This window comes from Seriola aureovittata, chromosome 4, assembly GCF_021018895.1.
Source record: "Seriola aureovittata isolate HTS-2021-v1 ecotype China chromosome 4, ASM2101889v1, whole genome shotgun sequence".
Lineage (NCBI taxonomy): Eukaryota > Metazoa > Chordata > Actinopteri > Carangiformes > Carangidae > Seriola > Seriola aureovittata.
Window position 1 is genome coordinate 29,254,658 of NC_079367.1, and position 26,007 is coordinate 29,280,664.

General features: G+C 42.3%; 1 protein-coding gene across 1 annotated transcript in view; it reads right to left on the minus strand.

The window, feature by feature from the left end:
- si:ch211-137a8.4 (apolipoprotein B receptor) overlaps positions 1-25,526 on the minus strand; it is a 35,422-nt gene extending 9,896 nt beyond the window's left edge. Inside the window, exon 1 of the mRNA XM_056374690.1 lies at positions 25,242-25,526. The gene's annotated coding sequence lies outside the window, so the exon portion shown is untranslated. The remainder of the gene's footprint in view (positions 1-25,241) is intronic.
- Between the last annotated feature and the right edge of the window lie 481 nt (positions 25,527-26,007).

Sequence of the window (26,007 nt, forward strand, 5' to 3'; positions counted from 1 at the left end):
TTTTTTCAGAATTGACAAAGATCATCTAGACCTACAGAGGACGTTACACAATTGTTTTGAAAGGCTGAATAGTATCCTACTCTTTTACCCCTCTCCACCACTAAGCTCGCGCTAGTTCTGGGCTGCTGCTTGTGCCAGTTTTGAAGTTGGTTTTACTTGCGAAGCTTCTAATCATCTGTATACATCTCTGCTTTCCCAGCAACACTAGCTCCAAACACAACAACAACGACAGACTACATTGTCTCAAGTGTTTTGGCTTTGATTTTATGTCCATACTGAAAAGCTCTGGTTTTCTTCTTTGGGTTGGGGAGACTCGATGCTACATTAGCTTTGGTTTTTCAAACATAGTGGTCACAAAGTTTGAGCCCCTGACGTCATGGTTCTTTGTTCTAGACTACCAAAGACAAAGACCAGTTTTCCTTGCTGAGAACGGGTTCTTTAGCTGTTGAAACATGAAGGACCGATGACAGCACTGATGGGTTTGAACCATGAAGCGTGTTTGTGAGTTTATACATTTTCTACACTCATCCACTAAATGCTCTTGTCGCTCTTGTGGTTCAGGTTACCCAAACAGGAGCAAATAATGCATTTGTTGGGGACTATTTTCTGCAGCAGATTCACATTTGGTGCTTTTGTGAGTATTTTGGCAGCAGGATGGTGTGTGTGGGATTGAGTCAAAATAAACTACAGTGTGTTTGTCCATGGTGCTGAGGGAACATGCCAACCAGTGCAACAGTGAGGCTCATTGATGAGTTTTGAATAGTTTGTGGAAACAGTGGAGCTTAATGGCTCATGAGGAATTAGATATATCAGACTTTGATACACAGGCAGAACATGTTAGTAGGAACAGCTTGTTGGTGTGGGTCTGCACATGGACTTTGTTGTCCTTTAAACACTCCTTGGTTGTAACACCTGTAGACAATTTAATGAATGAATCAGCAGATCAATGAATCACACACTATGAGTCACACACCCATGTGGAGTAGCCGACTTTCAACAGTGAGAAACTGTGGAGCGTCCGGACGTTTAGTGAACACAGTCACACTCTCTCAGAGGAGAAGGTGAGAGAGTGAGTCAGACTGAAGGAGGCAGAGAGATGCAGACAGAGAGGCACTCAGGTGGAGAGACAGCCGCACACAGGGGCGAGCGAGGGAGGAAAGCACATTCAGATAGACAGAGAGAGAGCGAGGTGTAAACACATACATCACATGCTCCAGATAATCTCACTGTGTTGTTGCCACAACTGACTGACCGACTGGATGACTTGCTGGTTGACTGGCTGCCATATTGGCTCGCTGGCTATACTGGCTGCTTCGCTGCCTGGGAGACGGGATGGCTGACTGACTTACTGACTGATTGGATGACTTACTCCTATTATCTCTCGAAGTTAGGTGACTGACTGATTTACTGATTGTTCCACTGACAGACTGGCTGGCTGGTTAGTGTACTCAGTGACTGTGTTAACAGCACAGCCATGTTAAGGCAGACAACAGCCTGGAAAGATGTGTGTGGAAAAATGTAAACTGCTAACTTGTTCATTCATTTACTCATTTATATAGGTATTTATTTATTGACTCACTTATACAATTTATATTTAAATGTATATATATATCTATCTACATTTATTACCTAATTTAATTATTTCAGGATTCATTTCATAGCTGTATTTATTCATTTATGTATTTAATATTGATTTAGATGGCATTCCACTGTGGTAAAACAAACAAAATAAACGCAGGATTGTCCATTTGCTGCAAAGCAATAAAACATCACTCTGTGTCAGATTCACTGCAATGAGCACGCACCTCATTTTTTGCCACTGCTGTTGTTGAATAGGAAAATGTTTTATGAACTTTATGGCAAACAAACTGTGACATGTGATCAGTCTGACTTGCAAATATCAGTCCTGCAGGTGAAAACGACCTGGCGAGCTCTTCGACTCTCCTGCAGCATGAGTGACCGTTGACCTAAAGAGCCGGTTAACGCTGTCACTGACAGGTTTAGTGAGTGGTGATGTTGCTGCCAGGCTGCTGACCACATGGAGCTTTCTCCCGCCTGAGTGTTGCACTGACTCTTGTTTACTACTCTGAGCTTTAAATCAATGGTAGCCTGTTAGCTCTGACGCACTCAGCTCATTTACTCTGCCTTCTAGTAGCCTAAAGATAGAAACACACACACAAACAGCTACATGCTTTTATTTTATTATATATATCAGGCACTGTTAGAATCAAAGTGTTATTCAGTAGCTGCTGAAAATGGACATGAGTTAGTCTCGACGAAGCGAACACGTGTGTTTGGCCTCCTGCAGTTGTTCGCACTTTGTTTTCCTGCTGTAATAGAATGATTTCTCTTCCAGGGTCCACTACATTTCATCAGTGGCTTATTTAACATATGTTGGACTCTTTGGGTCCACAGATTCATATAATGAGTTTGTGTTAGCAGTCACAACAGATGATCAACAGCGTTCATTGCTGCAGCGACAGGCTTGCTCCGCTTGGAAACTCACTCTAGCAGCTGAATTTGAACAGAGATTACAAAGCTCTGGATCTAATATTCTGCTTATTAATAATTCAGCCACTGATGTTCATCAACATACTTCACATAGAACAGTAGAGTCTGCTCTCTAATGTTCTGCTCTGGTTTATTTGATTACAACATTCTCTACTCTCAAATTGTCTGTGCTGTTATTTGTTTGAAATGATCTGAAACTGTCAGTCATAAAAATGCAGTCATTAGTCTCCTTACTCCTCAGCTGTCATCTTTTCAAAGTCTGACTCGGTTTTGATTCAGCTGAAGAGTTTGCTGTCATTACATCGAGTAATGAAATGTGCAAAGATGGGACTTCTTAACCATGCAAGGCCCCCTCTCGACCTGAGGAATTGTGGATGTGGACAGCCCAAAGCAATCGCAGCACCAATACGCTCCAGGTGCAGGTGATCTAGCATCATCTGAAAGCCCCTCCCCTTGCACCTGTCCAATGTTCACCTTATGACGGGATCAAATACTGGGGCTTTTAGACAGGACGCGATTTGCGCTGTGCTTGGCTGACTTTCTGAAACAGCAACAAAAAATACACAGATGTATCATTCCAGTGCTAAGAAACAACTGTTAGCACTAGTCCCGCTAATAACTGGAAGAAGGGCAGCAGCACAGAAGAGGCTATGGGCATCCTCAGGTACTACAGAGAGCTGCCAGAGGAAGCAGCTGTGTTTCACAGCTACTCGGTTTCAGGTGGACTTTCTGTTCGCGCTGACTGGTTCTGTTCCAGTATAGATCTATAGAGTGGAGAAAACCGAACGCTTGGATTCAGCCAAAGGTTTCAGGGAGTGGACAGGTGTCACAAGAAACAATGGGGCTGATGGGAAATGTAGTCTGAGAAAACGTAGCTCAGATAATACAGCTGTAACTGATCATCCCAGCCATTGATTCTGTGGTTTACAGTCATTAATCCAGGATTTAAGGATTAATCTAACAGTGATTCACCGAAGAATAAAAGTCCTCAACACAGTGGCTTTAAGCAGATGTTATAATATTAATAAATGTGGGTGTGGAGCAGATTCTCATGTTGCCACACGAGACGGAGCTCCACTGTGGCCGCCTTTGTTTCACTTTCTCTTTATTTTGGCTTGATTTTTTTTTTTTCTTGGCGGCTGATTACGCTGCTGCTGCTGCAGCAGAGGAGCATTAGTGTGTTGGATGGTGGATGTGAGGCTGAAGCCCTGAGGTGTTGGAACAGCATCAGACGGAGGAGAACGACAAAATGGTGGGAGGGGTGGGAGGAAGAAGAAGAAGAAGAAGAAGAAGGTGTTGAGGATGGACGGAAGAGGAGGAGTGGTGCAGACATGAGCTGATTGCGAATCGTCTCTCTGTCTCTGCCTTTCGCTCTCCAGCTCTGTCTGTCTGTGCCACTGTCTGGTTTTTCCTCTCGTCCGTCTCCTTCCTTTTCATCTCTTTTCTTCTTTCTTTTTATCTGTCTTCTTCTTCCTCTTTTCTGTTTCTCTCTGTCTGCCTCCTTTACCTCTGTCTGTCTGCCTCTTTTACTGTTCTTTATTCCTCTGTCTTCCTTTCTTTTCTGGTCTGTCCATCTTTGTTGTTTCTCTTTCATTGTGTTGTTCATGCCCCTCTCTCTCTCTCTCCCTTTCATTTTAATTCTTTCATTCACCTTCCTCCCACCTGTGTCGCATTCATTCTGACTTATTTTTTTTTGTTTTCGCTCTCTATTGCTCATCTCTCTTTCTCTCTTTCATTATCTTTCTCTGTCTGTCTCTTCGTCTTATTGTATCTCTCTGTCTGTCCTGTCTGTCTGTCTTCAGTCCTGAACTCATCTCTTTTCCATCATTAGCACAGAGAGCAGTCGTTCCCTTCAGCTCGCACTCAAGTCACATTTTGAGAAGGAGCAGAACAAACGAGGTCACACCGTGTCACTAATGTAAAACAGGTGAACAGATGCCAGAAGCTCCTCCCCAGATTTAACCTGTTGAAGAAGCTGCTCTTCTGAAACAGTAAGTCTTTAGAGATCGCTCTGAATCACTGTGGCCTCAGTCACATTTACGCTGGCACAAATTAGATTTTCTCTCCCCTTCAAAAATTCTTCTATTCCTCTTTTGTCTCCACTCTGGTTATAAAATTAAAAAAAACTGTGCTGCTGCAGTGATGTTGGGATCCTTACACAGATGAAGCAGTGAGGCTTGTTGTTTTTACAAAGTGTACATAAACCAGGTATCACCCTAAAAATCAAATACCTTTCTAACTCATACTTGGACGGCTGCTTGTTTATGTGCTGCTTAGACAAAAAAACAGAAATACATTTTTAAAATCTTTAAAAATCCAGCGTTTGGTTGTTGATAGCCACATTCATCTGCGCAGCAGCAGCAAAGCATGAATCCACAAAAACGATCTCAGTCCGGACGACCGTACCAGAGATAATCTCTCCGTCCATACAATCACACCTCAAAACACATATCACATGACCGTTCAGGTACACTGGGAATGCGGGAAGCGGATTATTGACTCTGCACCGAGGAACAGCGAAGGCAGCTGCAGTGTTCAAATGTAGAACTTAGTTTTTTGTTAAGGTGAAGTAAAGGCAACATGTGTGATGCTGGTCTCATGTGTCTAATCCCTGAGCTTTATAAACCCACCTCCCACCCTGTCCATGTTCCTATCATCTCCTGTGCCCTTCCAAAATGTAACACCTCACACAGTGAGAAAGCATCTGTGTTCCTTCCAAACAGGCACAACCATTTAGTGGTAGATAAGCATCATTTCTGGGAACAATATTTTATTTTAGCATGCAGGTGGCACACGCTGTAAACCTGGAAAACACAAAGAAAACAGCAGCTACAAGTAAGAACAACATCAGCTTCCATTTTGCAACTGTACTGAAAGCCACTGGTGCTGCTTTCCTTTGGTTGGTGCAGGTTTACATGTGTAAAGAGAGAAACTGAATCTGTGGCTCAATGAGCTACGAGCCAGAGCTCCACTTCTGAACCGCAGGATCAGAGGAAACGTCTTGCATATTTCACTGCATTAGACAGATGATAATGTCTCGTCAATCACCGTCTTCACAGATTTACTCTGTTTTTCTTCAGAAAGTTTGAAAGTTTTGGAGGCAAACAGCTTCCGCTGCAGAAAACTTTGTCATTATGTGAGAGGCTCCGGCGCCTCCTGGGTGCATTTCTAGCTGCATGTGTTTTCGCTCTGTGATGACAATCTAATCCCCCCGGATGCCTGTTAATGCAGCTATAATGGGGGTCAATGGGGAAGTGGCAGAGTGGCCAATCACTGTTTCCCACTTCACACTGCGATAATAGCCTTCCTCTTCACACCTTCCTGCTATCAACGTGGACTCAAAATCCTCAGCCACTGCATTCACACACAAACGCACAACTGATGCTCCCTCACTTTAACCCTTTGTGGTGCAGATGTGCCAGTGTTTCCAAGGCTGAATAAGAAATCTGGGAGAGGCAGCGTCTTGTGGAGGTGTGGGTGACACAGTATGGGCAGTGTGAAGGGTTAGAGAGCACAATGTGTTTGGTTTTTTTTCTGCATTAAGATCTTATCGGTCAGAACTGTTAAAGTTTCATGCTGCTATGACAGAAATCAGGAGGGCATTACTTTTCTCTCTTACTTATTTAATGGTCAACTGTTTATTTGGACTCAAATTATTCCTCAGATTACTAATTGATGCTCTTCATATGTCATTCCCTCAGGTTGATAAATCAAATCCTTCAATTACCTGATGTCTTTCCTCAAGTTAAGACTGTCTACATTTGAAGAACTAACTTGTGACCTCCATTTGCTTTACTGCCCCCCCCCCCCAGAGAACTTTGCCAAGGAATGTCACATATATCACATGATATTGCACGAAAATGATCCGTATCAAAACAAACTGCTGCTCCGAACTGTCAGTCTCCCAGTTTGTCAGCGTGACGGTGACACTCAGCACCTCGACACTGACAGGTGCTGACACACTTCCTGCTTCCCTAAAATCATATTTGCAAATTTTAAAACAAAAAAAAATACAAAGGAGCAGAGAGTATTATCAATCGAGTTTTTCAGGTTCTTACACTGATAAGCTTTAATTCAATTTCATTTAATTGTTTAGCAAGAATATATATTTGAAGTTGACTTATAAATCATATATATATTTGAAGAGGGCACTGGGTGATCTGAGCCTTCTGAACTTTGCTTTTACAGAAGAGTTTACATGCTGCGGCCGCAGTGACACAGAGAAAGCCTTAATGTATGGAAATACCACTGAAGGTGGCATTTCAGGTGATATATAGCCTCATGCTTTTGAAATATTGAGCCCTGAACACCGAGTGTCTGCAGCATTTTGTATTAAAGAACATCAGTCATGTTAAATGAAGGCAGGCCTGGAGGAGAACTGTTCCGGTCCAAGTCAGAGCGTTCACACTTTAACATTTCAGTCACGAAGCCGATGGATTTGCAGCGATAAAGAAAACCGCCGTCTCGCTCCGGGACAGGACATGCGGGACACAGTTGCTGCTGCTGCTGTGGGAATTGAACCTGTGACCTCGTGGACGGAGGCTCTGTCTACGCGGACCCTAGACCGTGTCTGGACTGAGACGAGAGCGAGTCCCATTCATTTGTACGGCGTATAGACGGAGCGGCTTCTAATCAGGTGTTTCACAGCCGCCAGACGGTGATCCTGTGACCAGAGGAACGACGACACCAGAGACACGATCTGCGTCTGCTTCCCAGGACCAACAGCGCTTCAATTAGCATGACGCACTAAATCTGACCGAATCCGAGTCTAATTGAGACACATCGGGGGAAGCTGAATTTGCTTGGCAGAAAATCGATGTGAAAAAATCATTTTTAAACACAAAATGCTTTTAAATTCAATTAAAATCTCAGTTAGTAATGTTTGTCATCAGGTCTTACACATATCAGCATAAATCATCCCCTTAGAATGAAAAGGTTCCATCTGACCATTTTGTCAAATTTCTGTGAAAACCTATAAACATCATGTGAGGTGTTTAATGCATTTCTGGATTTCTTATTGAGGTAAAAAAAAAAAGTTCTATCTCACAAATTGAACTCTTACTGGGTTTTATAAGGTTGTACATCTGGGCAAATCAGCACTTAGAACGCACATAAGGCGACCAATCAGGTTGTACTTCTCTGTCGTATGACCTCACTGTGTCACAAAAAGGAGAAAACTGCGTGGAGATGAGAAAATGTTCTGTAACACGAGGTTTATAAGAATGAGGAGGGCAGCAGTGCAAGTGCAGTCTTTTTTCAGTTGTTTTACAGTTTATTTTCACTGTTAGCACACTAGCATGCTAGCCACCTAATGCTTTAAAGGTAATTAGTCTACATTTTAATTGATGGGGTCTTAATTGCACAATAAAGCCTTATTTCATTCATTCATCCCCCTTTTTTCTCCCAAAAAGAAGAAAGATCACCAGTCAACATTTCTGGTATGGAAGAAAAACCTAATCCTGCCTCTGCACTGACCTGCTACATTCACTTCTGTCTAACCTACAGGAAGCTTGAACTGATGGGTGCTATATCTAACTGGCCTCTGCACTGGACAAATATTTACCACTGACCTTTACGCTTAACCTGCAATGCGTTTTGTGAACAAAAAGATGATTCATCATAAAACAAGAAATAAAAGCCATAAAAATGTCATCGAACACGTTCAATTGAACTTTCTACTTTTAGACAATCTGTTACATCGCTAATGTCATGTATTAAAACAAATTATGAGTAAACTGTTTGAATATCTTAGCTTCGTTTCATATTTTGTGGGATAGAACCGAAGGTGAGGTTTCAGGATTACAAGCTTCTATCTCCATTCTATTTATATGTTTGATAGGATTTTGATATCGGACATGTAGAATACATTTAGCTTGTCTGTCATTTTCATGTATGAAAAAGACCCGTTCCACACATCACTTTTGCTATCTGGAATACGCATGCTCAAGTTTTAGTACAGTTGAAACATTTGTGGGAGGCAGAAACTTTGATTTCATTGTCGGAGAGACGTGGGGGGGGGTTTCAGATGCTCCTCAAAGAGCCGACATGCGCTTCATTTGATGCTTTAACAGCATCTGAACGTCGCTTTAGGACATCAACTGGCATCTCACTGAGTTCGCGGCACTTTCTGCAACAGGAAACCCATGAAGGTGTGAAATCAATCTCAAACTCTTCATTTTTCACTCCACAACCATGAACGTCTTTGAGGAGCGACCGTCCAAAAAGTGTGCGCCGCATTTGTACAACTCGTTGTGATGAGGCTAAAAAGACGCTCAAATGACAGATTCCTTGCAGAGAGATCAGCCGCCGCCAGGAGGACGCCACGACCGCAGGCTTTACCCGTCACCTCTGAGTGTGGACATTCAGAACAGGTAGAGACCCTTCAGTCACGGTCGGATGCCACCTTGTACAACCTAGTCTCACTGATTCATTGACCACAGGTACACCACATCAGCAAACCTGTAAACTGAACAAACTACACAATGAGCTGGGGTTGAAATCGGCTTTGTGGACATATTGTTATCTGACATGTGGATTTTACAACCCGCATCACCAGTTCCTCTGATCTACGGCGGCTGGATGTCAGCAGCTTCTATTCTACTGTCGGCTTCAGGATAAAAATGTCTGGTTGTGCCTTTGTTTTTGTAAAACCAACATAAAGTTTCAAAGAAATACAGACATGGACAGGTCTTACAATTTGGACTCAGCACACTTTTGTATTTGCATTCACTTCAGAAAAAATCATACTGCTCTGTTTTTCTCTTACTATTAGTCACAAAGTTTCACAAACTTTTGTGGGGAGAAAATCAGTTGCTGTGCTTTGATTTCATTCAGATCTGATTGCTCCATTCTGGTTCTACTGGAGGAGTAAGACTCTGGCTCAGGACATTTCAATTTAGCTCCAGTGGCTGAAGACTGAAATCTGACTTCAGATCAGTAGAGATATCATATTTAACACTGAGGAGACAAACCAGCAAAGATCCAGCTCACTGTCACATCCACACACTTCAGTCATATTTCTGTTTATATATTGAATATTTCATATTCTTCTGTTTAGGATAAAATGCGTCCGTCACCGCTGAAAACATTGCTGAATAAATTGAAACCAAAGCCGCCTTTACTTTTATAGCTGCACAACAAAATCCCAGATCCAGATCACTATAAAAATCTAATCAATTGTTCCCTGGCTCGAGGCCAAAGTGTCTGCAAGATATCACAGAGGGAGAAACCCGGCTCTCAGACGGACAAACTGACCAATCCTCCACCTGCTGCAGCTTCATGTGGAGGACTGAATCTCACATACACACAAACACACACACCTACACACACAACCACAGCAGCTGTCTGCTTGTTGTTGATTCTTGTGAACTGATTTCTGACAGGACTGTAAGCTACCACACAGTCAGTCAGTCAGTCAGTCAGTCAGTCAGTCAGTCAGTCCACACTTCCTTCGCTGGGGCAGATATGATGCATCCAGTTGACTAACCCCCTCCCCCAGATGTTTATTACATGTATCTAAACATGATTCTTTGATCACCTGATTTCACTGATTACATCCGTGTTCCTGGACTTCTGTAGAGTTTGTCCCTGCTGACTGTGAGACAATCAAATCAAAGCAAAAATAATGCATCAATGTATCAAACTGATGCTCCATTTGATTGATCCAGGAAATGGTTTTCTCAGTGAAGACAGAAGATGAGTTCACAGAGAAAATACCGGTGGAAACAGGAGAGGTGGAATCTGCAGAAATGTATTTTGTTGAAAAAGAAAAGTGAGAGGTGAATTACACACACTCGTTGTGGACGTGAAGTTTGAATGTGAAGCTGCACCTGAAGGTTGAGTTTAGCACTAACACCACTCTGCTTGTGTAGCCTCAGCTTCTGGTCCTGGAGTTATTAGATCAACCTCCGTCGCTGGAGTTGATGGTTCATATCTGACCTCTGTGTGTTGATGTCATTGATGCCGTTTAGAGAAACTATCTGAAGTCGAATGCTCAAGGTAACGTCCTCATAGTCCCTTTGAGCTGCAACTAACTATTAGTTTCCTTATCTGATAATCTGATGCTTATTCTTTCAATAATCATTCAGACTCTGATGTTAGGGTTGAAATGATTTGTCAATGAATTTATTAGTTGGTTGGTTTATTCTGCAAAACCTGCCAGAAATTCTCCCAATGTGAGGACTGTTTTATATCATTGTAAACTCAAACAATATCTTTGTTGATTTGAAAGGAATTTTGTCTCAAATTCGAGACATTTTGTGGACGAAACATCTTATGAATTATTAAACTAGTTGTAGTTTGCAGCCCTGTCAATCAGGAAATCATAAAAACACACCTCCATTACAAGTGTGCAGACTTCAAGGTCTTCACACGTCTTCTTTTGTCCGACCAACAAAACCCAGAGATAAAACTGGGACTACAGAATGTCTGACATTTTGCTAATCAGTTATCAAAAAAGTCGTTGATTCAATCCGCCAGTTGTCAATCAACTCATCTTATTGGCACCAGTCCTGGTTACAGACATTGAAATCATTCACAGCCTGCTCCGTATTTGAGCCAAACAAAGATGGCTGCCAGAAAACGTCCTCATTGGGAAATAATTTCAACTTTCGTTTTTTCCTCTCCTCTCAATTTTAGCTCCCATTTATTTTCATACATTGATTTCATCAGATACGAGGCGTCCAGTGGACTGTGCCGCGTTGACATGCAGCACGGCCTCGCCTGGTGTGATCTGCCTCGGCGAGCTTCAGCCAGATAAACTGTCGTTGTTGTTGTTGTTGCTGTGGATTAAAGCCTGGTGTGTTCCTGCAGCAGATTGCCCTCGGAGGGAACGGACAGGCCTTTTAGTGTAAAGGTATTAAGCCCAGGTCTAATCCAAAGCTAGGAGAGCAGCCAATTTAAACTGGATTCAGCCCACAGGACGACACATCACTCAGCCGCTCTGTGTCAGTGAGTGGATCTGTCACTTTTATATCCACCAACCTCCCTTTATGTTTTAAATTCAGTGATTTATGATCTGTATTTTTGTTATGTCAGTAATTCCCATGAAATAGTTAAAACCAAAAAGTGTGTGTGTGTGTGTGTGTGATGTATCTTCCCTCTGAGCCATAGAGCTTCAAAAACTAAAACACATCAGTGAGCCACACTATACAGCCACACTGTAGTTCATTTTGACTCACAGTGCCACACACACACACACACACACACACACACACACACACACACACACACACACACACACACACACACACACACCTTCCAGCTGCAGAAATACTCACACTAACCCTCAATGTGGGTTAATCTGCAGCGGGAAATAGTGGCCCACAGATGCATTATTCCTGCTGCGGCTCGGGGCTGAGAGCCACACAAAGGGTGATGGAGTCGGAGAGTACAGAGGGACGCAAGAACAATGTTGGTTTTGGTCTTTTCTTGACGTAGAATATTTCCAGACTGGTCCTTTAAATTATGCAGTCTTTCAACAGAAACAATACTGGAGCTCTTCGAGCCTGATATGATCTAAAATGGACGTGTTCACGCTTGTTTCTCTGTGCATGTTGTCCCTCGCAGACATAGATGACGAAATGAACGTGATGATGCTGTCGTGGCCACGGAGATCCAGAGAGCATCATCTGGCTTTTACGCAATTTTTCGAGAGACAAAGTGGACGTCAGTCTCAGGGTCGGCTTCAGAAAAGCTCCTGCAGTGCTTTGGTTTGAGAACATTGACTAAACAACAGAACATAACAAGTGTTATCTGTGTAATACAATATATCTGTTTCACATGTATATGTGGAACCGCTACAGTTATGTGATTAATTGATTAGTTGAGGGACAGAAAATTGATCTACAACAGTTTTGATAATCAATAAATCATATAAAGCATTTTGGCTCCATCTTCCTGAATGTGATTATTGATTAACTGAATAACTTTGGGTTATGGAGTGCTATGTTGCTCATGTTATGCTTTTTGAGTTTCCCCCTTTTCCTTTTATGTGTTAAATAGCTTTTTGTGTAAAAAGGTCTGCTGAGTTACACAGCCATGGCAAAGAATGCTCTTTTCTCCCACAGAAAACCCTGCTCCTGAAGTACCTGAAACGCCTTGTTGTATTCCAGGTTTTTCATCCTAACCTGTCCATGTCATTATGTAACACATTCACATGGCAGAGTGCTGCAGGAATGAATCCTAAAACCCAGAACAAGTTAGCATTTTAGCACCTCAGGTTCCCTGGTTCTAAAGTGTCTGGGTTTGTTGAATGGGTTTTTGGTTAGAGCACAAGCTCAACACATATACCCCAATAATGATTTTTTTTTTTTTTACTTTTACAAGTTTGTTTTATGGTTGCTAACAAGTGGCTAATTGAGATTACAGAGGATGTTGGAGACATTAAACGTAATCACCCTTTTACAAAGCGTTACTAACTTTCTAAGAGGAAAGGCTTTTGTAGAAGACGTCAGAGTTAAATCAAACTACAAGTTGACGTTTAGTGGTGGTGACGCTGAAGTCATGTGACCGTGGTGTAGTTAGTTTTATAGCCTGACATGAGCTTTTTACTTCAGCTGATTGTATTTCAAACATCATAAAGTGATGTTCATTAGTGAAGATGATCCTGCTGAACTAAACCTGTTAGGATCAGAAACTGTTGTTTATTTTCTCTAATAAACCAAAAGACGTAGAAAAATCCCATTGACTTTTTGTAGAGGGGACCAGGGTGATGCTAACTTTCGGGTTGGTCTACAAAAATACATCATCCCTACATCGTACATCCTACCAGCTAGTTTGGCACGCCGTCACACAAACCTAGCTAGAGCAGAGACCCGGAACAGTTTGGTTAGTTTTAGTCTGACGCCATGTTGAAAAGACGCTGGATTTTACTGCCCCTCGGTAGGCTTTCAAAAGTTTGGCCAATCAAAAGAAAGTAGGCTTTTTAGGAGGTTAATATTGCCAGTTTCAGGCAGAGGCTCAACCGAGGGGCTGCATGACAGGCAGTTTGAGGTAAATGAGGGCTTGTAGTGAACTGCGAATCATGCAAAGCTGCTCTAGTGGAGTCCCTGAATAAAAATATAGAGCTGGAGATGAACATAATTGCTCCCCCTTTAAAGTGACAATCTCAAAGATTGAAAGTGGTTTAATGCAACAGCTCACAGAACAAACTGTTTTTAACTTTAATAAAGAAATTGATCGTTGTTTTGTAGACACACTTTTCATGAATAACAGCCGTAAATGCTAAATGCGCTAACACATTTCATTTCCTGTGAATACTACATAATAAAAGTGAACTTGTGTTTCATGCTTTTAATGTGAAGCTGCAGCAGTAGGAAATGTTGGGTTTGCATTAGCAGAAAGAATGCTGCCATAATACTGCAAATATATAAATACTGCAATACTTTCATAAGACAGACATCGGTTCAATCCCTACTGTGTTACCTCCTGTGGCGATAGATAGTGACATAACACACATTTATTTAAATGAAAATCTTTGAGATTCCACTTTAAATGAACAAAACTAACTTTTTGTGACATTTTATAAACCAAATGAATGAACCAGATTGGTAGATTATAAGGAAAAGAATTGTTAAACCTGTATGTGTCAAAACACAGAGAATCGGAGTCAGACTTTGTTGTTCTCTGTGATCGTTCTTTAGTAGTATTACAAGTTGCTGTTATTCCATGACTGCAGATGTCATGGCCCCGTGGAGACTGAACAGGGTGTGTGTGATTTGTTTTTAATCCACAGACAGTAGTAAATTCTTTTCTCAATATCTGCCTCAAAGCCACTTGTCTTCTCTGCAGCCCTCGAACAGTTTGAGCTGAATTTAAGTTTTTTTTTTTTTTTTTTTGCGGTTGTGCCCTCATTACCATGCAGACCTATATTTTCAAAATACAATTCCCTAATTATCCCTGCTGTCGTAGTTTTGCATCAGGGGCAGGGTTGGGAGGGGGGGGTGCTCTGGAAAAGCTTTCATGTGCAACACTGTTAGGGTCCATTTATTTTCAACTCAGTTCCTTCAACAAAAAAGAAATGGTGAGCAAGATTTCTGTGTGCTGGTTCACAGCAGAGTGTTTGTTCCTGATTATTCAGGGAAAGAAAGAAAAAAAAGATGAAGCTCTGCATTTTTTTTGAAAGGAAGAAGAATAGTACAGTACAAACATTTGGTTGCAGAGATCACCATGAAAACCACATCTAAAAGTGCATTAAAAATTTTAAAACACATCATCCAAGTATAATATTGTAATTTTCTTCAACTGCAAATAATAATAAATAGTTTCTCAGTATGTTTTTGGTCCTACAAGTTACTGTATAAAACAGTTTGACCTATAGAAGAAAAGTCTCATAATCAAAATTTATCTGCATTTTAATGGTTGGTCAGTCAACATCTATCAGATAGATTGCCATGGAAAGTGGTACAGATGTTTAAGGCCTCTACAGGATAAATCTGTCACCACACAAAGTTTTGCACAGTCATGGTTTCCAGAGGAAGAGTCCTCCTGACTTTGGTGATCCCTTTTACTTTATATTGTGCAAGTTTAGGCTTATGACCAAATACTTTTGTCTTTGATTTACATTATTGTTTTGCATTATGATGTAATTTTTACTTGACTCAACCCCAGGACGAGTAGATGCTACCTTGGTAGTGGCTAATGGGTGTCCGATTAAAAAAAAAAAAAATGAATAAACCTGCAAAACTATAAGCCTCAGCTGTACTTTGTGTTTAGTGCTAATTAGCATAAGCTAGAATGCGTGCATGCAAGTTGGTGAACATGGTAAACATCATACTAGCTAAACATCAGCATTTTAGCATGCTGACATTAGCATGTAGCTCCACTGTGCCTGCCAACAGCCTCACAACCACGACTGTGGACACTTAGTCTTGTATTATGACATTTTAAACATACGAAAAAAGAATGAATGTCAAAATCACCCAATGAATCCACATACAGTATATCTGTGCTACACAACAGTACAGATATTGGAGACATGACAGCTGATTGTTGTTTCCAGCATGCGTGTCTTCCAGATAGTCAGCAGTCACCAACAGTGACAGTCAGCAGGCGATGTAAAGACCTGTCAGTGTAATTAAAGCTCAAAGCAGGAGTCCAAGATGACCAAACCTGATCTGCTCAAGATAACTAAACTCAGAGCGATCAGCAAAAGCAACTGGTCCTAGACCGAAAAATAAAATCACCATGACGATTGCTGCTATTTAAAAAAAGTTTGGTCACGACTGGTCAAAAAGTGACAGCAGCTTCAAGTGATGATTTAAACCTTCAGCCAACAAACACCTGCACCCTCCTCCCAGCTTTACAACCCTACACCTGCAGGTTGGAGCTGACCTTCACCTCCAACCTTTGAGCCGCTGAGAGCAGAGGGTCAAGTGGAAAGAGGATTTCCCTGCAGGGAGCAATAAAGTTTCAAATTACATGACACTTGATTTAAGCCTGTTAAATCCATCAGAGGGCTCAGGAGAGGCTGCACGCAAAGCTCTCACATAGGTTCACATGTAAAGGAAGATATGTGGTAAACACACACGCACGCACACACACACGCACACACCAGCTCAGAGCAGGACAACACATCAGCCGCACATCTTAACAGCATGAAGAAATCTGACCAAATCAAATCTGATTGGGTCCTTGCTGTGGTAAGTAAAAACAAGGTTTTTGCTGCTTTAGTTGACAGGCTAGCTGTCACTGTCTGTCTCCAGTAAGCCACCAAATACTCTCACTCACTCATGCGAGTTAGCTTAGCCTTCCCATTTCCACATGCAGTCTGTACGATGTACATGAACCATACATGCCAGGCTACTCGTGTGAACACATCTGCCTATGAAGAAACCCACTGTAGAATAAACAGACTCAAGTGCACATCAGATGTCTGCGTCTGCATCCATTTTGGAGAGTATCCTGCACGTTCACTCACTCAGCAGCAGCAACCATGCTCAACGCAGAAATAACAGCGGCAGATTTTCCATAGCTGAAAATGTGAAGTAAAAAAGTGACTAAAGATTTCTCAGAACGCTTTGTGGACATGCCAAAAAAAAACTTGTCTCCACATAAACTTAGGACAACTGGTATTGCTTTTATACCGTGCATGAAAACGTGTGTGGTGGCCCATGGAAAAGAAGTTTTCAGTCTGTGTGGCCACGGCCATCACCTACAGGCAGGCAATAATTTGCATGCATATTTTAACGAATCAGAACCACCGTTTCATCAAAGATGTTGAAGACCAAGAACAACCTGTGTGTCCAGATCAAACAAGGATGCACAGATCTGTAATCACACCAGCAACTTGTTCAGAACTCGGCTTTGCTTTATTTTCAGAGAAACCTTTTTTTCTGTGAGGACAAAGCTGTTGGTCTGATTGTGAGACCCTGACCCACAAACAAAAACAGCCAAACCTGAACAGGTCAGGTCTACACATTTGTGTCGAAGGCGGGCAAAGTGCAAAGCTGTATTTGATGAATTGCTCTGCCCGCTGGGTGCTTCTGTAACTTCTACCTCTCTGTTAAACAGGAACTCTAATGGAGGTTACAGTAATAGAAAGTTTACTAGTTGCGAGTCAACTGCAACAAGTATAAGGTGTCATAGCGCTCAGGCAGAGGTGGATCTGAGTCTAGCCGTCGTTGGATCTTGTAGAAGCTGAACAGGACTGAAGTCAGAATGAAAGCTTTTCCTCAGTCTGATGCTCATGTAGGTTCCACTGAGTTTTTCATGAACAAACTCACTATTTGCTAGAAAATGTAATATCATATTTCCTAACGTAGATGCAGAGTGCCTCGTTATGTTGTCTCTTTTCGTTGGGCAGGGTGAAAATGAAAATGTTAAGTAGTACGTGGCAGCGGTAGAAGTATCTATGCTGGCTGTCAGCGCTGCTCCCAGACCCGCCGGATAACAGAACACAGGCCAGCTGAGCCCACACACCTACAGACACCGTTTTTACATCGACGCTCCAGCTGGGCAGGATAACTATCCCTGTCCCTCAACATCCAAACTCATTCATCTTACAGCTGTTGGCTGATTGCAGCTTTGTATTGATTCCTTCAGGACACATCTGGATGTGATGGGAAGAGCAAAAGCTCAAAGCACAAAATTGATTGGTTTGATTTTATGGCTGTTACCAGGCTAACAACTATTAACTATTAACAACTATTCATTATTGTTACAGCTGTTTTGGACATATATTGATGATCATAAGTTGCTTAATTAACAACAACAGCCCAAAAAACTCTTCTTTGCATTTTTACAGTTTTGAACAAATGTTCTTTCTCGGTAAACAGCTGAAGATGATGAGGTCAGGTCGGGTCAGGTCAGAATGGAACATTATGCTATTTATCATACAACTGCCTCATTAAGTAATCCTATGGGTTGATTATAACAGGAACATCTGGGATATGGGATCTGGGACATCAGCGATGTGAATTTACAGATGCAGGAGTTTCTGAACCAAATGTAGGTTTCACTGTGTGAAGAAATAAAATCAGCCGAATTAGACTAGTGACATATTTTCATTTCAAACACAACTGACCTCATTTGCACAACAGATAAATAAATAAATAAATACCAGAACTGCTTCAGTTTAGTGGCCATTTCTGCAACTATCTAAATGAATTTAAAGTTCAGAGTGATGGACAGCTGCAGTTCAGCAGCGAGGTTTGTAAAGCTGGTGCTGTGGTCAGGAGGGGAACAGTGGACTGGCCTTTCAAAATGGGTTCGTATAGTGACATAATTGCAGAGTGATAGTTGCATAACAATTGAAGATAATGTCTTTATTGTTCCAACATGTCACCTCAAACATTCATCTTGCTTATTGAAGCTTCCAGATGTTTTGTGATTTTTTCGTTTCAAGCTCCTTTCTGTGGAACTAAAGCTGCAGGAAAATCTCCAAAACTAAAACAGAATAACAACATCTACAGTTTGAAAATTGTCAGGACGACTGAAACTGTGGGCGACTGGAAGAGGAGATGCATTATCGAGCAGATCTTTGTGCTGACCTAACCTCCGCCATTCTCTGTTTCCGGAAATCCACCTTAATTCCCAGCATGCACGTTCTTTCTTTCTGTAACAGCCCATAATAACCTGAACATCCACCTCTGGTTTCTACAGTCTTAAACCTGAGAAACAAAACAATAGTCAATCTTACGCTTTGAATTCGTCACTTCTGCAACAATCCCGTCATACACACCCTTAAAATGAAGCTCCCCCAGTTTAAATGTTCAAGGCACTTTACAGGGTCAGGTCAAGACCCTAGAGAGGAACCCAACGGTTCACTCAATGAGCAGCACTTGGCGACAGTGGAGAGGAAAAAAAAGATTTAACACACACAGCATGTTGTGTTTTACCGAGTCAGGATCTCAGTGAAAACTCAGGTGTCAGTGGTTCGGACTCGTGTCAGGTTCCAACAGAATCCGTGTTTGTTCAGACCCTAAACTCTCCGACCCACGTCAGTCTTTCTCTCGCTCAGCAGCTCATCCACCTCCATCTCACTATAGGCATTCCTCACAACAAGCCCCCCAGTTTAAAGGGACATTCTGTGTTTTCTTTTTTTCTCCTCCCTGTCCATAGTGGCATCATTATAAGAGCCTATTATGGCGTTACAGAGGCCGACTCACAGACTAAATGCCTTGTTTCTGTCCGCCATGGGAGCCTTCTATAGAGCCGCAACTCCCTCCTTCAACAGAGAGACCCCTTCATCACGCTGCCCTCCTCCTCCTCCGCCTCTCATCCTCCTCGCTCTCTTCTCCCTCAGACACAGACAAGCCTTTATCTGCCCATCATGTGCTCGCTCTCTCTTTCTCTTTTTTCTCCAGCCTGACCCTGTTTTCCACAGCGAACAGGCATGCCAGTTAGGATTTGGGGGGGAAACACACACACACACACACACACACATAGCAATGGGGGGAAAAGGCTGATTTGGAAAGCCAGCTAAATATTTTATCCATGGCCACGTTATCTGTCTGTGTAGCTTAATACCGATTTGATGTTATCTTCTAAGTCTTTCCAGCAGAGGTTTTTTTTTTTTTTTTTTTTTCATATTTTATTTCCTGGTCAAATAATCTGCTGTGCAGCATCTGAACCGTGCACGTGTCATCTGAGCGCTGCTGTCTTTGCTAACTGGACAGAGGTGTCGATGTTGGTGAGAGCATGAACTATAATGTCCAGCCAATGATTTTAAAGAAACAAACAACCAGCACTGTTAAGAAAAATTAACCATATCGTTGCAAACTATTATTTTCAATATTGAATAATCTGTTGATGATTTTTCATGAAGTAATTCATCCTTTGCTCTTAAAAAAAAAAAAACATCCAAAAATGCTGAAAACTTCCGTCATAGTTTCCCAGAGTCCAAAGCGACATCTTCAAAACACAAAACAGGGGAAAACAAAACTCTTCATTTCAAAACAGTGTTCAAACTGATAAATACCTTCAACAATCAACTGAGTATCAAAATTCAGACAAAAGTCAGCCAATCAATGAACGATGTTATCACTGATCAAGTGTCTTCATAGATAGATACATAGATACTTTATTTATCCCCTAGGGGAAATTCATGAGATGCAGAACACACAGCAGATTGAAGCTCAGAAAGCTGCACATTCACTCGAATATCTAAACGTTTTAAGACCTTTATCCAGATGTTTTCAGGCCGAGCGGCTGGTTTTTCCATCTCACTTCCCTACAGTGTGAAAATCATCCTGAACTGAAACCACCAGAAGCTGCAAGATCCATCACAGTGAACATCATACTGTCCGTGTTTGCTCTCAGCATTATGTCGCCTTTGTGTGGCAATGCAATCCAACCTACGACAGAATGACGACATACTGTACATCTGACGGAAACCAGCTGATTTTCTCAGCATATTGAAAAAAAAAACACTGTGAGAAATCGATCTAAAAGCTGAATATGCTTTACTGAATGACCGATTGTCATGTAAATTATAGGTGATTTGGAGCTGAAAGGACTAAATATTCAAAAACATCTGTACTTCCTGCTGAGTTGTCATATAATCAGAAAAACGACAAGATAAATTGAACCTCCTTCAGGCTGAAGTCAGGTAACGGTGGCCATACATTACATCCCTGTGCACGTGAACTGTTTCTGCACGCTGGCTTCATGTGCTCTGAAAGAATTTGAAGACTCTCATGATGTGCATGTGATGTGAGAGGAATGGAGGAAACCATACGGTGCATTACTGAACAATTTCCTCCTTGTCCTCCCACAGCGGACGCCATGTTCCACGTCCATACGACCGTTTTCCTCCACGCATTTTTTGTGGTTAGCTGGGGTGCATGAACTAAACACTCCTCCCTCTCCTCTTCTATCCCCCCAGAATCATCTCCATGTTTGTCCTTCCCCTCCACTAGCACTTCTTTTCCCCCCTAATTTGTCTCTATTTACTCTCCTCCTGTCTTCCTTCACCTCCTCTAAACTCTTCCTCCTTTGCCTCTTCAGTTTGTTCACCTCCATCTTTTCTCCTACTGCATCCATTTCTTTACATCCTGTTTCTTCCTCCTAAAGTTGTTTTGCCCTTTTTCCTTATGTCTCCTTTTTGCCTCCTTTGTCTGATTTACTGTCCTCCACCACTGTTTCCTTTGTTCCTTCATTTGTTTCCTCTTCTCTCTTGTCTCTGTTCCTCCTCTTAACCTCCTCTCTTTTCTTTTCCTTACACCTCTTCATGCTTCTGTTTTCTTTGTTTGTCTGTTCTTTTTTTGGTCTCTTGCTGCGTCGCATTTGTCTTTTGTCCTTTTATTTGTCCTGCCGTCCTCCTATTCTCAGTTTTTATCCCTCTCTTCTTTTCACATTTCCCTCTCCTTTCTTTTCCCTTTACATCCATCATCCATCCTTTGCTCCTCGTCATCCCTCTCCTGTCATGTCCCTCGTTATTCTCTCATCTGCTGTTCGTTGCTCTAACATTACACTGTAACTCTTTTGCCCTTTAACCCTTGTGTTATTTTAACTTTGGCTTTAACTTTGACCTCTCAGACCTCTTACTAACAAACTATTGTAAAACTGCAGCAAGAGAAATCCAAACAGACTGTTTTCAATCACTGAGGCAGAGCAGGTGAACGTTGTATTATATGTAACCGTGTTTTACAGCTGCGGTGAGAAGTCGGGTTCTGTAGTCCACTTCTGAGACATGTCATCAAACTCATCTTTATAGGCAGTTCTCCGGCTGTAATGTACCAGTGGTGACATGTCACCATGTCTCTACTCCACTGTAGGGCTGCACAATATGCAAAAAAATAAATAAAAATCATATTACCATTACATTTCATTTTATTTTCACTGAAATATTTTTTTAAATGATGAGCTGATTTTTGTTGGTCTTGTACCCAACAAACATGTTCCTTTATGTCTGGAGAGTATGATTTGTGGACCGGGGGCGTCTCTGTAGCTCCACAGCACTTATGTTGCCACATTTTACCTTTATCATAGAACTTGCTGCTCCTGCGATTTGGATATTGCACTTGGCCATATTGTGATTTCCATTCATTCTGCTTAATGGTGCAGCTCTACTCCACTGTGATTCAAACTTTTCACTGCACTACATTTATCAGAGTTATAGTTATTTAACCGTTAAGGATTTTACACCCAAAACCTATAATCACCTTATACATTTATTGTAGTAGAATAAGTTATAATCCAAATGTATAAATATTAGTTAAAACTAGCTCCACTTTGAATAACTACAAAGTTAAAATGCTACTTTTTAGAAATTAGGCTAATGAGCTTGTTTTGCTAATTTTACTTAAGTAAATGATTGAAACACATCTTCCAGTATTAAATGAATAAACAACATTAAGTATGTGTTTGAGTGTTACATTTGTCCCATTATCCTCACCTCTGAACACTTGACTCTAACCCAGTGGTTCTCAAAGTGGGGTCGAGGGCCCCCAGAGGTCCTTGAGGGGGTTCAAAAAGGGCAAAGAGGGGAATAATTTATTTTGATTATAATTCCATCCATAAGTAACACAATGACAGAATGTTTTGTTCATGGGTTTCAAACACTTTCTGTAATAAAACATCTTAAAGCAAAACTCTTATCAGATGGGGCTCTGTGGTCTCATTTGTGTCAGTTTAGCTCCTTGATGTGAAAAAGTTGGAGAACCCGTCTTAACCTGCTATTCTCCATTTATAAGCAGCAGCTATAAACATTAAGCCAACGAATGGTTTACAACTAACATAATGTGGCTGTAAAGAGATTAAAGTGGTTATTACACTGCTACAACGGCACCTCCTCCTGTGAACACTCAAGTGGAGGTTGGTGAATAAACAGACACCATCTATAACTACATCATAGTGAGTGAAATAATTATATAGTGCTTATGAATGCTGACCGGCAGTTAAAGTGTTAACTCACACTCTTCACTTTTCTTTCATTTGTCTCCTCTTCCCTTTCCTCCATCCTTGCCCCTCTCTTTCACTCCTCTCCTCCTTCTGTCTTACTTTTTTCTTCATTTCTTTTATTCATTTTAAAATTATGCTCCTCTTGCCTCCTTTTCCTCCCTCCTCCCTCGTCCTCCTCCTTCTTTTATGTTAAAGGCTGTTGCTGCTTGTCAGCTGCCCTTCCTGTATACATACATACATACACATATATAATCTGTCAAAGCTCCGACGGCGTGTGCGCGCCTGTGGAAATAGAACATAATTCTGATGAGAAGGAGGAGGGATGGAAGCGCGCACACGAAGCTGAGGGGGGAGGAGGAGGAGGAGCCAGTCAGCCATCCAGCCGCGCGCGCATGCTCGAGACAGCAGGTGCCCGAGCCCTCATTGAAGAAAAAAAAAAACTAATTTGCATTGCTAATGAGCTCATCTGAGCCTCCTCCCCCTCCATTTTGGGGGGCAAAAAAAATCTTCTAATATGGCGACATGTTTTTATTCGTCTGCTCCTTTCCCCATCCCTCCAGCAACACACAAAAAACATCAACGAAAAATAATTCATATGCTCATTTTGTGATTATTATAGGATCTATATAGGCTAATAAAATCTGAAACAAAAAGAAAAAAAGTCCACATTCAAATCTTATAGAGACATAAAACACGGAGCATGAAGAAGGTCACTGGACTTTACTGCTGACTAGACCTATTAAATACACACATGAGTCACTGTAGCAATATTATCCAAAACTATCAGAGCACCTTTCTTTATAGTGCACGCGCTTGTGAGGTGATAGTTTGAGTTAATGAGCCGATTTAAAGGTGTTTGTCCCCATCACGTTCACCCAGGGAACAATAGACTGAGGCTGAGTGTGACGCCGTGGGGAGACGAGGCAAGACTCAACACACTGCACATGCCACCCCGAAGACTGTTTAATGATCACTTAGGCTAATCAGCCAATGGAGAGGGGTCATAATAATAACAATCAACAATGGTGATATAAAGAGCAGCGACTGAGGGGCTTGATGGAGGACTTCCACATCCTCATCATCAACAACATCAACATCAACAACAACAGTGAGATGAGCTCACACTGAAATCCCCATTGAGCTAAACAAGTGAAGCGCCAAATTCCCAACAAGCGGAGCCCTTGTCCATTGTGGGGGGGTGACATACTCCTCCCTTCAGACCTGTCACTTCTTCACAGGAGGGAAAGATAATATTGTAATAATAATAACAATTATAATAATGATAATAATAATAAATGAGGTGTTTAATTGTAAGCGCTGACCTCTTTCACATCTCACACATGGACGCCTGGCTGTGATTATGATGTGCTTTCAGTCTGTCTGTCGCCATGTGCGTGCGTTTTTACATGCACTTCATCGAAAATGGCTGAGACCCTCGCACCCCCCCCCCCCCCCCCCAACGCGCGCGCATTGTATAATATTCTTGGTTTTATTGCACTGTTGTTGTTGTTGTTGTTGTCGTTGTTATTGTGGTCGAGGCGCATAAACAACTTCATGCGCCTCTGGATTTTTTGTTATAGGGCTATTATTGTCCTGCACGCGCTGCAAACACACACACACACACACACACACACACATGTCAGATGCACAGAAGCAGATTTAACATTTGACCGTATATGTAAACGCCCCTATATTCACAGTATGAAAACAGCTCTCACAGAGCAGCTATACGACCCTGCAGGAACAGAACGTCTCCACATGAGATCACAGACCCCACAGAGCTCTGTCTCAACATTTAGACATATTGGTTTTATTCCTCTCTGTTAATCCTTCACATTATAAGAGAAAACACACACAAACCCACCGGACCGGAGCCAGCCTGTGTGATTGACCCGGGCTCTGCTGGGATTGATCTGGACCATGTGATTGACCCCAACTGCTTCATCACAGACTAATCATATCTCAGGTTTTTTTTTTTTTTTGTAATACATTTCCAGTTGCTTCCAACAGTAGCCGGATCAACGGTTTTGGGGGGACAATGCGCGCGGCGTCGCCAAACAACAGCCCCGTTTATTGTCCCCCTCCGCCACTAACCACCAACCACCACTCTCTCAACGGACACCCTCAAAACCCGTGAACACAGCCTCACCACTCCTACGAGCCTACTACTACTACCAGGTTAATTTGAACGTTAATAGCTAGTTACCCGCCGGCTAATCGCTATTAAGCGTAGTCGCGCGGACCTGTAGCCTCCAACTGCAACCGACTGGGTTAATAAAACGGTTCATTTAAGGGGTGAGAAAAAAATACATCCAAGGCAGAGGTGAATGCAAACAGCAGAGAGATGATGAGAGCGGAGAATAAATAAATAAATGAGCCAAACAAACCTCTTTTTGGTGCGCGTAAATCCGTTTCCAAGCGCGTGGAGAGAAAGGTAGGCTAATAAGCTTGTTGTTGTGCTGCCGAGGCTAAATCCTACCAGCCATCCTCTCTCTGTCTCTCTCTCTCTCTCTCTCCGCGTCTGTGCCTAGGTCTCTCTCTCACTGTCTGTCTTTCTCTCTCCTTGCGCGTCTGCGTCTCTCTCTCTCTCTCCCTCTCTCTCTCTCTCTCTCTCAGCCAATTGTGTTAGATGGAATTGGCGCGAGGGGTCGCGCAGCGGGACGTTGGCAGGTCCTACGTGCACGCGCCGCACACACACACACACACACACACACACACACACACATGCACAGGACGCCTTCTACCTTGCTCACTCCCGTATGGTTGCCCTTAGCAACCATGAAGACCACCACCACCACCAACCCCGCCCCTCTCCAGAGCCCCCCTCTCCCTAAATTTCATCACCCAGTTAAGGGGCTTAGAGAAAAAATTATCTTCTCGGGGGTTAATTTTCTCGCGGGAGGACAGAGCGTGATGCGCGCGCCAGCTTTTAACACGGGTTAATATATACATAGAAAAACAGAAGGAGAGAGAGAGTCAGCAATAGTCTGCGCGCCAACAGCTTACAACTCTCCCTGTGGTGGCTGCTCCATTCACGTTTCAGGCATTGTTTTCTACCAGTGTGTGTGCGTGCGTGAATGCGTGTGTGTGTGCGAAGGCAAGAGAACAATGGGGGCAAAGCATCAGGGCCAGAAAGAGGAGGGGTGTGAATGG